Here is a 10773-nt window from a genome sequence, read left to right on the forward strand (position 1 = left end):
ACAAGTTATACCCTCTCTACTAATATTCTAGTCATGAGATTTATCTCACCAAGTCTCTATTACACCAATTGTCATAATATAGCTTATGGACTAATACTTTCAGGGTTTTTTTTGTTTACTCCCCATACTCCTTGTATTTCTGTACAGACATCTAAGACGTTGAGCGGATTCCCCTACTGATTTCCTTCTTGTTGCTCCTATGAACCTATTGTAAAAATCCATGTCTCCCCCACAACTACATCTAGCTCTCTTAATGTATCCCTTTTAAGCAGAACTCTTGCTAATACTGTCCAAATTAAGTAGCAGTCATTGCACTCGGTCATAGAATGAATTCCCTGTGAGATGTTGCAGTAAAACAGCTGTGCCCTGTAACTAAGTATCCGTAGTTGGAGTGTACCATAGCGTATGAAATTACCTAAACAAAATGTTAGACTTTTTTACTACTAAAAGCCATAATGATAGTATATACAGTGGTTTTCAATCTTTTTTCATTTGTGCACCCCAAAAAATTTCAAATGGAGGTATGGATCCCTTTGGAAATCTTAGCCAGGCTGTGATGGGGGCTGGCAGCTGGGCCCATGGCCAGATGTGGAGCTGCAGCTGGGGATGGGGCAAGGCACAGGGCCAGGAGCAGGACTGCAGTTGGGGGCGGGTCCAGGCCAGAGCTGGGGGAAGAGCGGGGCTAGGTGGTACTACCTCCCCGCCCCCTGTGGGGACTGGCCCGGGTCCCAGTGCGCCTCCCTGAACATTCCTGTGCACCCCCACAGTTTGGGGACCTGCAATCTGTATACATACATATACCTGTAAGCCACATTATCTGCAGCACCAGAGCTCTAGTTGGCACAACAGAGGTGAGGGATATCAGATAGCTAGTTGCAAGTCCCTGATTCTCTGGATAATTCTGTGCTGTCCCACGCCTTGGGGGCTGCTCTAAACTCTAATTCTTCGACCAGCTGGGGTTAGCCAAAGTTCAGCATGCTCTGGCCACACCTCCTACACCAGAGGCTGCAGTGGGATGAGGGCAGAGCTGCTGGCCCTATGCTCACTGGGGACTCCCTCATACTAAAGGCAGCCGCAACAGAAGAGATCTGGCAAGTTTCCACTCTTTTTGCACCACCCAACTGGAGTAGGGGAGAGAATCTGTCCCACTATATGAAGGGTCGTGTGTGTGTGTGTGTGTGTGTGTGTGTGTGTGTACACTACAGTGTATTTATATATACGGTTACTGTCATGCTGTCTGGAGTGACTCACGACCATGCATGCCTACTTCAGGGCAGACCATCAAAAACAGGGCAGACACCCCAAACTGGTGGTATGTTCTATAATTAGATTTCACCAAACCAGTAACAAATGTGAACTCCTGGATCACTATGACAGTCTTACGATGGAGTCACAGACAGTCCCTTAGACTTTCCACTCTATCTTGCCATCTAGGCAAGCTGGACTTAGTGATAAATGGTCACTTATACCAAAAATCACAGAATGTTCAGGTTGCTTCCAGTCCTAAGAGATCACTCAATTGGTACCCTAATTCTTACACCAAAGACAACACCGTACCCACTCCTGTAATAAATTATCTAAAGAATTATTAACTAGAAAAAAGAAATGAGTTATTTACAGGTTAAAGCAAGCAAACATATACACACCAATGAGTTACCATCTATGATTCTTAAAGATAACAGAGGTGTGGCAATCTGTCGATTCAAAATGTCTTTCGGGGCAGACCCAGGGGCAATTCCTGGGCATCTCTGCCTTCGTTTAAAGTCTCTGGCCCTTGGAGAGTTCAAACAGCAAAGAGATGAAAAAATCTTAATGTAAACTATTTTTATTTCCCTCTTCCAGTATTCGAACCGATGGGTCAAGGCTTTCTGGACATACTTCCCCATGGATGGATGGGGCAATTAACAAAGCTTTTGCCTTACAATGGCCCACTTAATTTTTGATAGTCCTCCTGGATGTGCAGGGGATAGGAGGGCAGGGGAAGATTCCCATGCCTGGATTCACAAGTTCAGAGCAAATATTTTCAAAGTTATAAAGCAAAATTTACATATTTTCTTTTAGCATGGAATACAGATATTACAAGTGAGATTAATGCATGCAGCAACTTACAAGCATTTCATAGAGTCTAAATGCTAAATACATTCTTGTAAGACTAATATCTACTTTGAACAAAATTAACATACAGATAAACTGGTTTGGTTTCCAGCTATGAGTTTGTCAGTTCTTAGCTAAAGCCAACATCCTTGGCCAGAACTGGGACTTGGTTTACCAGCATAACAATTACATATATACATGCTATCATATGTTATATATAGAACAGGACTAATAGAGATACAGTTTTTATTCTCCTTATTTCACAAATGCACGGAGGGACATAATATTAGTTTTCAGCAGAATTAGTTTGTAACAACGGCTCTAGCCTGGCTGCTGTTACAAAAACACTATAATAACAGAATATATTGTAAAATTTATCAAATAGGCTATAAATCAGTAGAATAATTAAATATAGCTATATATGTATAAACAACTTACTTGTATTTATTGTGGACGCTCTCCACAAATATATTTTAGTCTCACGGCCAAATAGAATTGTCATGTCATTGTTATGTTAAGTTGTACATTACACCTCTTATATTCCCCTCTATTTGGCCTTGAATAAAAATCAGTACAACAGTAATATAAATGGTATGAAAGTAGTCATGAACAGTAGCCCATCTGCACTGGATAGAATTCTACAAATCAATTAGGTGGTCATAAAAAGCTAAACAGATGTGGATGAATCAACTGCAGAAATAAAATGGATTGAACTCTTACATTTATTGTTCATATATGACCCTTTTTTAATAACTGAAGATGGGTAAATTACACTAATTAACCTTTAAAAATTAGATGATTTCTAAATAATAGCCTTTAAACAATACCTATTCTTTTCATTGTTGCTGTAAGTGTTTTGTTCATGACGAGGCATAGTTCCATTTGAAGATCTACAGAGGTGATTGTTTAAATGTGATTTTTTTCTCTTTCCTTGTCAGATTATTTAATACAATGCATGCTCCCTTCTCTCCGACAGTGCAAATCAAGTAGGCTCTGGTGGAAGGAGAAGTAAAATTCAAATACCATACCTAGTAAAGCAAGGCAGGATAATTCATCTATGTAGGGCTGGTTTGCATCCCTCCAGTTGGCTTGGACTTTTCCCACTTTTAGCTAGGGATAAATTGGCTGTTGTGAAGGCAGGATAAGGCCATTCCTGATCCCCACCAGCAACCTGCATCTGCAAAAATGCTTTGCACTGCAAGAGACCAACCTGCTGCTCACGGCCAAGCCTGCAGTTTTCCTCTGATATGAGGGCTCACCCTGCCCTTGGGCTGATCAGTCAATGTAGTCTCTGGTCCAGCCCAGAGAGGCCATACTGCTGTTGCTGTAGATATTGGTAGCTGAGGCTTTGCCAAAGTTGTTGGACATCCTGGCAGGTTCTTCAGGAACTAAGAAGGCTGCAGATTTCTTGCAACCCGGGTCTTCAGGCTATGCTCCCATCCAAGTCCCTTCACTCCTTTAGGATCCACTTCTTCATCTGTTATCCATAGGAGAAATAGTAGGCAGCAGTGGCAAGATTACATGGGAGCATGTAGGACTGCTCTTGCAGCAGGGACTTTGCAACCTAACCACCTTAGTACCATGGCTGCCTTTCTCTCCATGACAATAGATACTGCAAGGAAAGTGAGGCAATTTGACTTCTGTGCTAGAACATGCCTCCTTGAGGACAGCACATCTGTCATTTGCCTATAGAATTTTCCACACTTCTAGTGGTACTACCTGCCCACCAATTATAGCCTCAGATTTGCCACACTCGCTGTAGCACCGGTGGGAACATTAGTGCAAATAATGTGCCAGTGGCTTCCAATGTTCCCACTGCTACGTCAATTAAATCTACGCAGCAGGTTTTCCACAGATGATAGACTCTATACCCTTGATGGGGAAATGTTGGAGGATGTGAGAGGATCTTTGTGGAGATTTGCTCTTCAAAAGCATCTGGGTTTTCACTCGGGAGAGGATGATCTGCTCCAATGTAATTCGGTACTATGGGGTTGAAAGCTTTTAATTTATTCTCACAGATGCAAACAAACTTCTGGACTTCTTATTCATTTAAACATGCTTATGTTCAGTGTTCTGACCACTTAGCTTTTGTTCCAGGTGATTTGGCTTGGCATTTTTAGGGTTAATGTTTCTCTGTGAAAGTGTAATTCTTAATTAAAATTAAACAAAGAGATCACTTATTATTTATTTTTTAAAACTCCAGTACAGCTTAAAACAATAGATTGGAAAAAACAGTGAGTGGTTCAAGTTTCCTAAACCACTGATACTTCCTGCTGATGTGAGGGCTGTTCAAAAGGGTACTTCACTTTTTGGTTTATTTATTTAAATCCTGCACTCAGCTATAAGAAATTAGCCTCCTAGAGATGAATCACTCCCTAGTCAGGGGAATTTGCAGCAAAGAGGTAGATCATACATACATTCCAGAATCAGAAAATAAAATATCAACTGGTTTATTATATTCCCCCATTCAACGTCTAAAATAGGGATGTTATGTATCTAAAATGATGTGGACTCTAGTAGTTTAAAGAGTGATACTGTTAGTGCCCATTGTACTAGGGAGATGGATTCTTTTGTTGATCTTTTAATATGAAGCACTTTAATAATTGAAAAATTATACTGCTATGAAGAGTAGCAATTCTTCCCATGTTATTCTGAAGGCTGGTACTCTGACTGAACTTGGAAAAAGAAAAGGAGGACTTGTGGCACCTTAGAGACTAACCAATTTATTTGAGCATAAGCTTTCATGACCTACAGCTCACTTCATCAGATGAAGTGAGCTGTAGCTCACGAAAGCTTATGCTCAAATAAATTGGTTAGTCTCTAAGGTGCCGCAAGTACTCCTTTTCTTTTTGCGAATACAGACTAACACGGCTGTTACTCTGAAACCTGAACTTGGAAAGATAGTGAGTGCTCTACTGAACCCTGCTTCAGATAGGTTAGAATGGTCTGCTGCATGACAAGGGAGAGAATACTCTTCAATTATCTGTGAAATGTTCTGTGCTGTGGGTGGGATACGGATTTTTCTTGGTGTCTTGCGATATACAATGCTCAGGCTTCTAATGTCAGTTTTTAGGCTTCTCAGTCAAAGCATACATCTTGATGAAGTAAACACCAGGAGAGAGAAAATACAGCTACTTTCCGTACTGCTAGCTGGAGTGCTGGACTTCGGAGTCCCAATTCCAAGGAGCACATAGACTCGTAGAACTATAGGGTTAGAAGGAGCTGCCTGGGTCACTTCATCTACTCCCCTTCCAAGATGCAGGGCTTCCAGACATGCTGAAGAAAAGAGAACAATTAAGGCCAGGTCTGTGTTAGAAAAGGTTTGTTAGTATAGTTATACCAGTATAGCTATACTGCCAAACCCTCCTAGTGTAGATGGAGTGTATACCAGCAAAAAAGTGCTTTAGCTGGTATAGCTTAGACTGGTTCAGGGAGTGAAATAAACTATTCCAGCAAAAGCACTTTTATTCCATTAGAGATGCATCTACACTAAGCCTTTTGTCAATATAGAAATGTCACAAAAATACCCCTGCTCCTAGATGGCATTACTATGATAAAAGTTTCTAGTGCAGAGCGGGCCCAAGAGATTTATTAAAGCTTTGGTCCTGCAAATTGGTCTATATGGAACAACTTGCAGACTGGGGCCTAAATTTGGTTCATGTTACGGTATGCACATGGGCATGCTGTCTAAAAATGGGTTATGTTAATAAACTATGGTTTTAGTTTTCTTATATTGTTTTATTGAGATCCTTGGGATGGATGACTAGAAATCAGGCATTTAATTAAGCAAGATAATTTCTAATTAAATACAATTTTTTCATTTCAAAGAGGCTGGAAATGAGCATGTGGAAATGTTTATAGAGCTTTCAGCTGAATCCTTGCATATGGTACTGCGATGGGACGAGGATGTGCAGAATGTGAGAGTCCACTCGCAAGAAAATAGTCTGCACAAGGTTACTGCAATACAATCCAGACTCAGGTGCCTTCAGCTAGTGCTCAATTATAGGTCCCCACTGCCCTTGAGGAGAAGCAGTTCTATACTACTCAATTAACAGACCTCAAACCCAGGAGTGAAATACTGGCCCCAATGAAGTCAATGGGAGTTTTGTCATTAACATAATCAGTGGGGCCAGGATTTCACCCCAGGTGTCCAAATGCTGAAGGTTAGGTGAGTTGGGCTTTAACAAATCATACCTGCTGTCCCATGAACCCTCATTCTTAAAGGATTTTCTCCTATATATTACTATTATTTATTATTATTGTATTACAGTAGCACCTATAGGGCCCAATTGCAGTTGGGGATCTGTTGTGCTAGGCACTAGGCAAAAACGTAAGAAACAATCCCTGCCTCAGAGAACTTACTAGCTAAATAAGGCTCTCCTGGTGTTAAATATTATTCAGACTAGATTAGCCAATCTGGTGATCTTCCTGCAGCAAAGTCATCCCCATCATCCTGATGCAGAACAGCCTCAGTATCTAAGGTGATCGTGATAGGTCTGATTTCTCAGTCCCTTCTCAGGTAAAACTCACATTTAGCTCAGTGGAGCTGTGTGTTTGAGGATCTCGGAATCAACGCATGAAAGCAACTTCTAGCAGCTCTTTCACATAGGAGTATGCACAAGGTAAATACACCAATATTAGTCACTTTTCTGTTCCCCTATAAAATGCTTTCTTTTCCCGGCATCTGCCAAATTGGGAGTGCTGCTAGCACTAATACAGTAGAGCTTCTCCCTGGATGGGTGTTCCTAGTCCATGTTGCCAACAGTCCAGCTATGTTCTTTTTGTGGGGAGGAAGAAGGGTCATTAACTTATGTGGCTTCCTCTCCACAGAGGCTACTGCATAGCCATGAGGGAACGTAGAAAAGACAACATGGTTGCTGCTGGAGTTATGATGCTAGGGGAAGGAAGTCACAGCAAGACTGTAGAGAGGGGTGCATCTCCCCATGTGGTTGTCTCCTGTCTTTGTCCATCTGGTCTTCTCTGCAGATCCCTAACAAGATTAGAAAGCCACACTCCCTGCCCATTCCATGGTTAACAGGGTCTATCTGATTTGAGTGCATGATTTTCTAGCAATTCAATAAACTTTGTTATGGCATTCTTTGGACCTTCCGTCCCCACATTGGGAGCTTCTCCATGAACAGAATGCTCTAGCCTTTAGTAGTAGGCTTTTGTTTTGTTGTTGTTTTTTTTTAATTATTTTCAATGGAAAAATAAGCGGTATGGGTCTTGCTCTGGTTGCACTGACCAGAAAAGAGGTAAACAGAAGAGGGAGCACAGACTGGAAGTCTGCTGCAGCTCTTTGGCAGGAATAGTCTTACTGGCAGTTGGGGGGGCAGAGGGGAAGGAGGTTGCTCCTGGAACTGCTAGCAATCAGCGTACAGGAACACATGATGTTGCTTTTCCATTGTTAAAATCTGCAGCTGTTTTTGTTGGTGGCTAATTGGGTCTATGCCAGTATGTGGCCTCTTTACAACAGTGATATATTTTTACTATAGGAAAGCAGTACTATCATCTAGTAATGGAATCAATGTTTCCTTAAAAATTATGATAATAGAGGCCTTCCATGTGTAGAACCATAGATGGATGCCCTGCAGATGGCTACTGCCCTCTCTAAAATCTAGCACCCGTTTATAACCCCGGTATTACCTCTGGTTCTCCTCCTCCTCATGAAACTGCAGTCAACATGTGACCTTACCAATAGGTATCACTGCTGGTACTGAAAATTGGAAAAAACAAAAATTGATATGTAAATTTCACTGAGAAAGTAATGCTGGGAACTACCTTAGGCTTAGTTATAGACAGTTGTAAAACCAATGTATTGGTTATAAAAGGTTAAGTTAATGTTTAGGGGCTATAGAAAGGCTTTACACTCTCTTCACTTTAAGGACTAAAAATTAGGTCTGTGATGCTAAATGTAAAGAGAGGCTGCTATAAGGGGGAACTCGGATACAGGTACCAATCATCTAGCCATGTTTTGGTTTCAGTTGGCTTTTAGGTGTTTAAGGCTGAAGTTTCTTAAGATTAAACTTTATTTTATTGTCTGATTTTGTTTGACTAATCTTTGTGCACATGGTGAATTACACTGAAACTCTTAATAGTAAAAAAAAAAATGCCCACTTATCAAATATTTTGAACTAATTTTAATAAAATTTAGTAGTATTGTAGTACTGTAGCATGTAATTACATTTAATAGTTTATTGTAACCGGTAACTAATTCTAACTAATTCAATTACTAAATAAAACCTGTTACCTAGTATAATTAGAATTTACTATGGATTATTAAATATAAAAATTCCAATAGGAAGAAATAGGATTGATTCTCCTTTATCAAGGTTTTTATGGCTCATATTCTGAACCAATTCATTCTTCTTCTTTTTTTTTTTTTTTTTTTACTTTGTGGTCAACTCTTGATACTGAGAATCTTCTGCTTTTGTAAGAATAAAATGCTTGTTCTGCTATTGCTCTGCAGTGATAGTAGGGAAATGTTGATGGCAAGTGGCTGAAACATGAATGGGAATAGGAAAGAATGCTTTTTTGCTTTTCCTGGTTTCAGAATTTCTTTGTCTGTGCTCTAGAGGAGCTGCAACCAGTTTGGTTTTTGTGAAGGAAATGTTCTTACTTTACAGCAATAGTTTCCACGCTTTAATTGCTGGTATTGTTTTTAACGGTTCCAGGGCTGAGTCATGTAAGAATGCTAAACTCATCGGCCTGTGCGCTTCCTTCAATTAACATTAGCTGAAGGGTGCCAGACCCATCATAGTCCATGAGTGTGTATGAAGCAGGTGTGTTTGGATAGTGGCACGATTGGGTGAGCAGCTCCACACCATATCCCTTTTCTTTCCTGACTTGATGGGGGCTCCTCTCTTAACAGCATAGAAGTTAATGATGCTCCAAGCAACATTAATTCCCGCTCCCCAGTTGCACTCCTTTTGAAGGGGAGAGTAGGATGATTCTAGAGTGAGACCTGCTGCCATAAGCTCGAAAGAGGTAGCCCACTTATTGCTTCCTTTCCTCCCCATAGAGCCTAGGATATTTATGCGTTTTTGGAGGTTGTGACACCTCTTCAGTGCCTGAACACCTTCCCTTTCTAAGGGCAAATCCTCAGCTGATGACAGTTGGCATAGCTCCATTGACTCCAATGAAATGACACTGATTTACATCTGCTGAGGAGCTGGTCCTATGAGAGAAGATCCTTGAATTGGATTCACAAGGCAGACTTAGACACTTACCTGCCACTTTAAGCGGTTAATCCCAAATTTAGATCCCCCCCAGCACTCAGCTGCTGCCTAACCTTCCTCAGGGAGCCTAAACTTCTGTAGGTGGCCAGGCACATAGCAGCCTCACTCCTGACACTACCAAGCACCTCAGTGCCTAATTCATGCCTGTACCCCACTGGCATTCACAGACTAGGCATTCCCTGCTGGGCCTGATCCAGCAGATGTGTTTAGAAGCCACCTAAGCACACTTCTACTGGATGGAGCCCAACAGAAAACAGCTGCTGGAGCCTCTCTTATGCTCAGTAGCTAGAACACTCAGGATGTGGGAAACCTGGCTTCAAATCCCCATTCTGGCTGTTGCAGAATAGGGACTTTGGCTCTCTCGCCTCCCAGGAGAGTACCCTAATCACTGGGCTAGAGGGTATTCTTGTGGGGTTCTCCCTTCTGTTAAAATTCTTAGTCATTGGGGCAGGGACTTGATCGTAGCTCTCCTACATGGCACTAGATTCAGTCTCTCTCGGGCACAATGAATATTTAAATATTTTTAAACTGTCAAGCAGCATGGAGAAAACAGGCCTGAGCACTATGATCCTGACCATCATTAATACAAATAGGTTGCTCCACTTGTATTAGCAGTCACACGGGCTTTGGATGGGTTGGGAGACAGCCACAGCAATCCAGATGGAGAAGGATGAAATTGCAGTTATTTCTGCAGGACATTTTCCTGGAGTGGCTTCACCTGGAGTGCCACTTCTGGGCTCAGCCAATCAGTCCTGACCAGGGAGAAAGGATAGCAGTGCAGAACTGGGGTGACCAGGGAGGAAGCTCAATCTCAATGAAACTTCTCAGTCAAGCTTTTCCACAATAAAACATGCACGGACAAGGTCAGTGAACCTTTTCCATGTCCTCTCTTGCTTCACTTGGGAGATATGTCAGATGATCAGCACCTGATAAGCCCCTGTCTATCATGGTCATAGCATTTGAGATTGGGGTGGGGAAAGGAAATACAGCACAAGTAGTTGTTAGCCTGGAGACCATTATTGGGACAATAATAATAAGTTGCTTCACGCCCACCCCCTCAGTTTTGGGATGCCATCGCCATCTGCTCTTCCCAGGCTGGGGTATTCTTAGAGAGGAACAGATGTTTTCCACCTTACTTCCTCTTTCTGTAGGGCCCCTGTACTAGTGCTAAGTGGGGGGTGTAGTAGTGTGCAGGTTAGTAACTGCATGTGCACCCTGTCCTTATGCTGGAGGATTTTACCCTGAATGTGTACCTAAGAAGCAAAGGAAGGTCTTGTTCAAAAGGCAATAGGCAAACCAGGAAGATACGCAGCACTATTATTTACCAGGAGTGGAAGGGAAAAACCACCTATCCCGGCAGCCCTGAGAAAGCTGCATTACCTTGCAATGTGTTTGCCAAAATAGAGCACTATCTTTCCCTTTTGAGCTGAGTGTGATCAAA

Source organism: Chelonia mydas, chromosome 6 (genome assembly GCF_015237465.2).
Source record: "Chelonia mydas isolate rCheMyd1 chromosome 6, rCheMyd1.pri.v2, whole genome shotgun sequence".
NCBI lineage: Eukaryota > Metazoa > Chordata > Testudines > Cheloniidae > Chelonia > Chelonia mydas.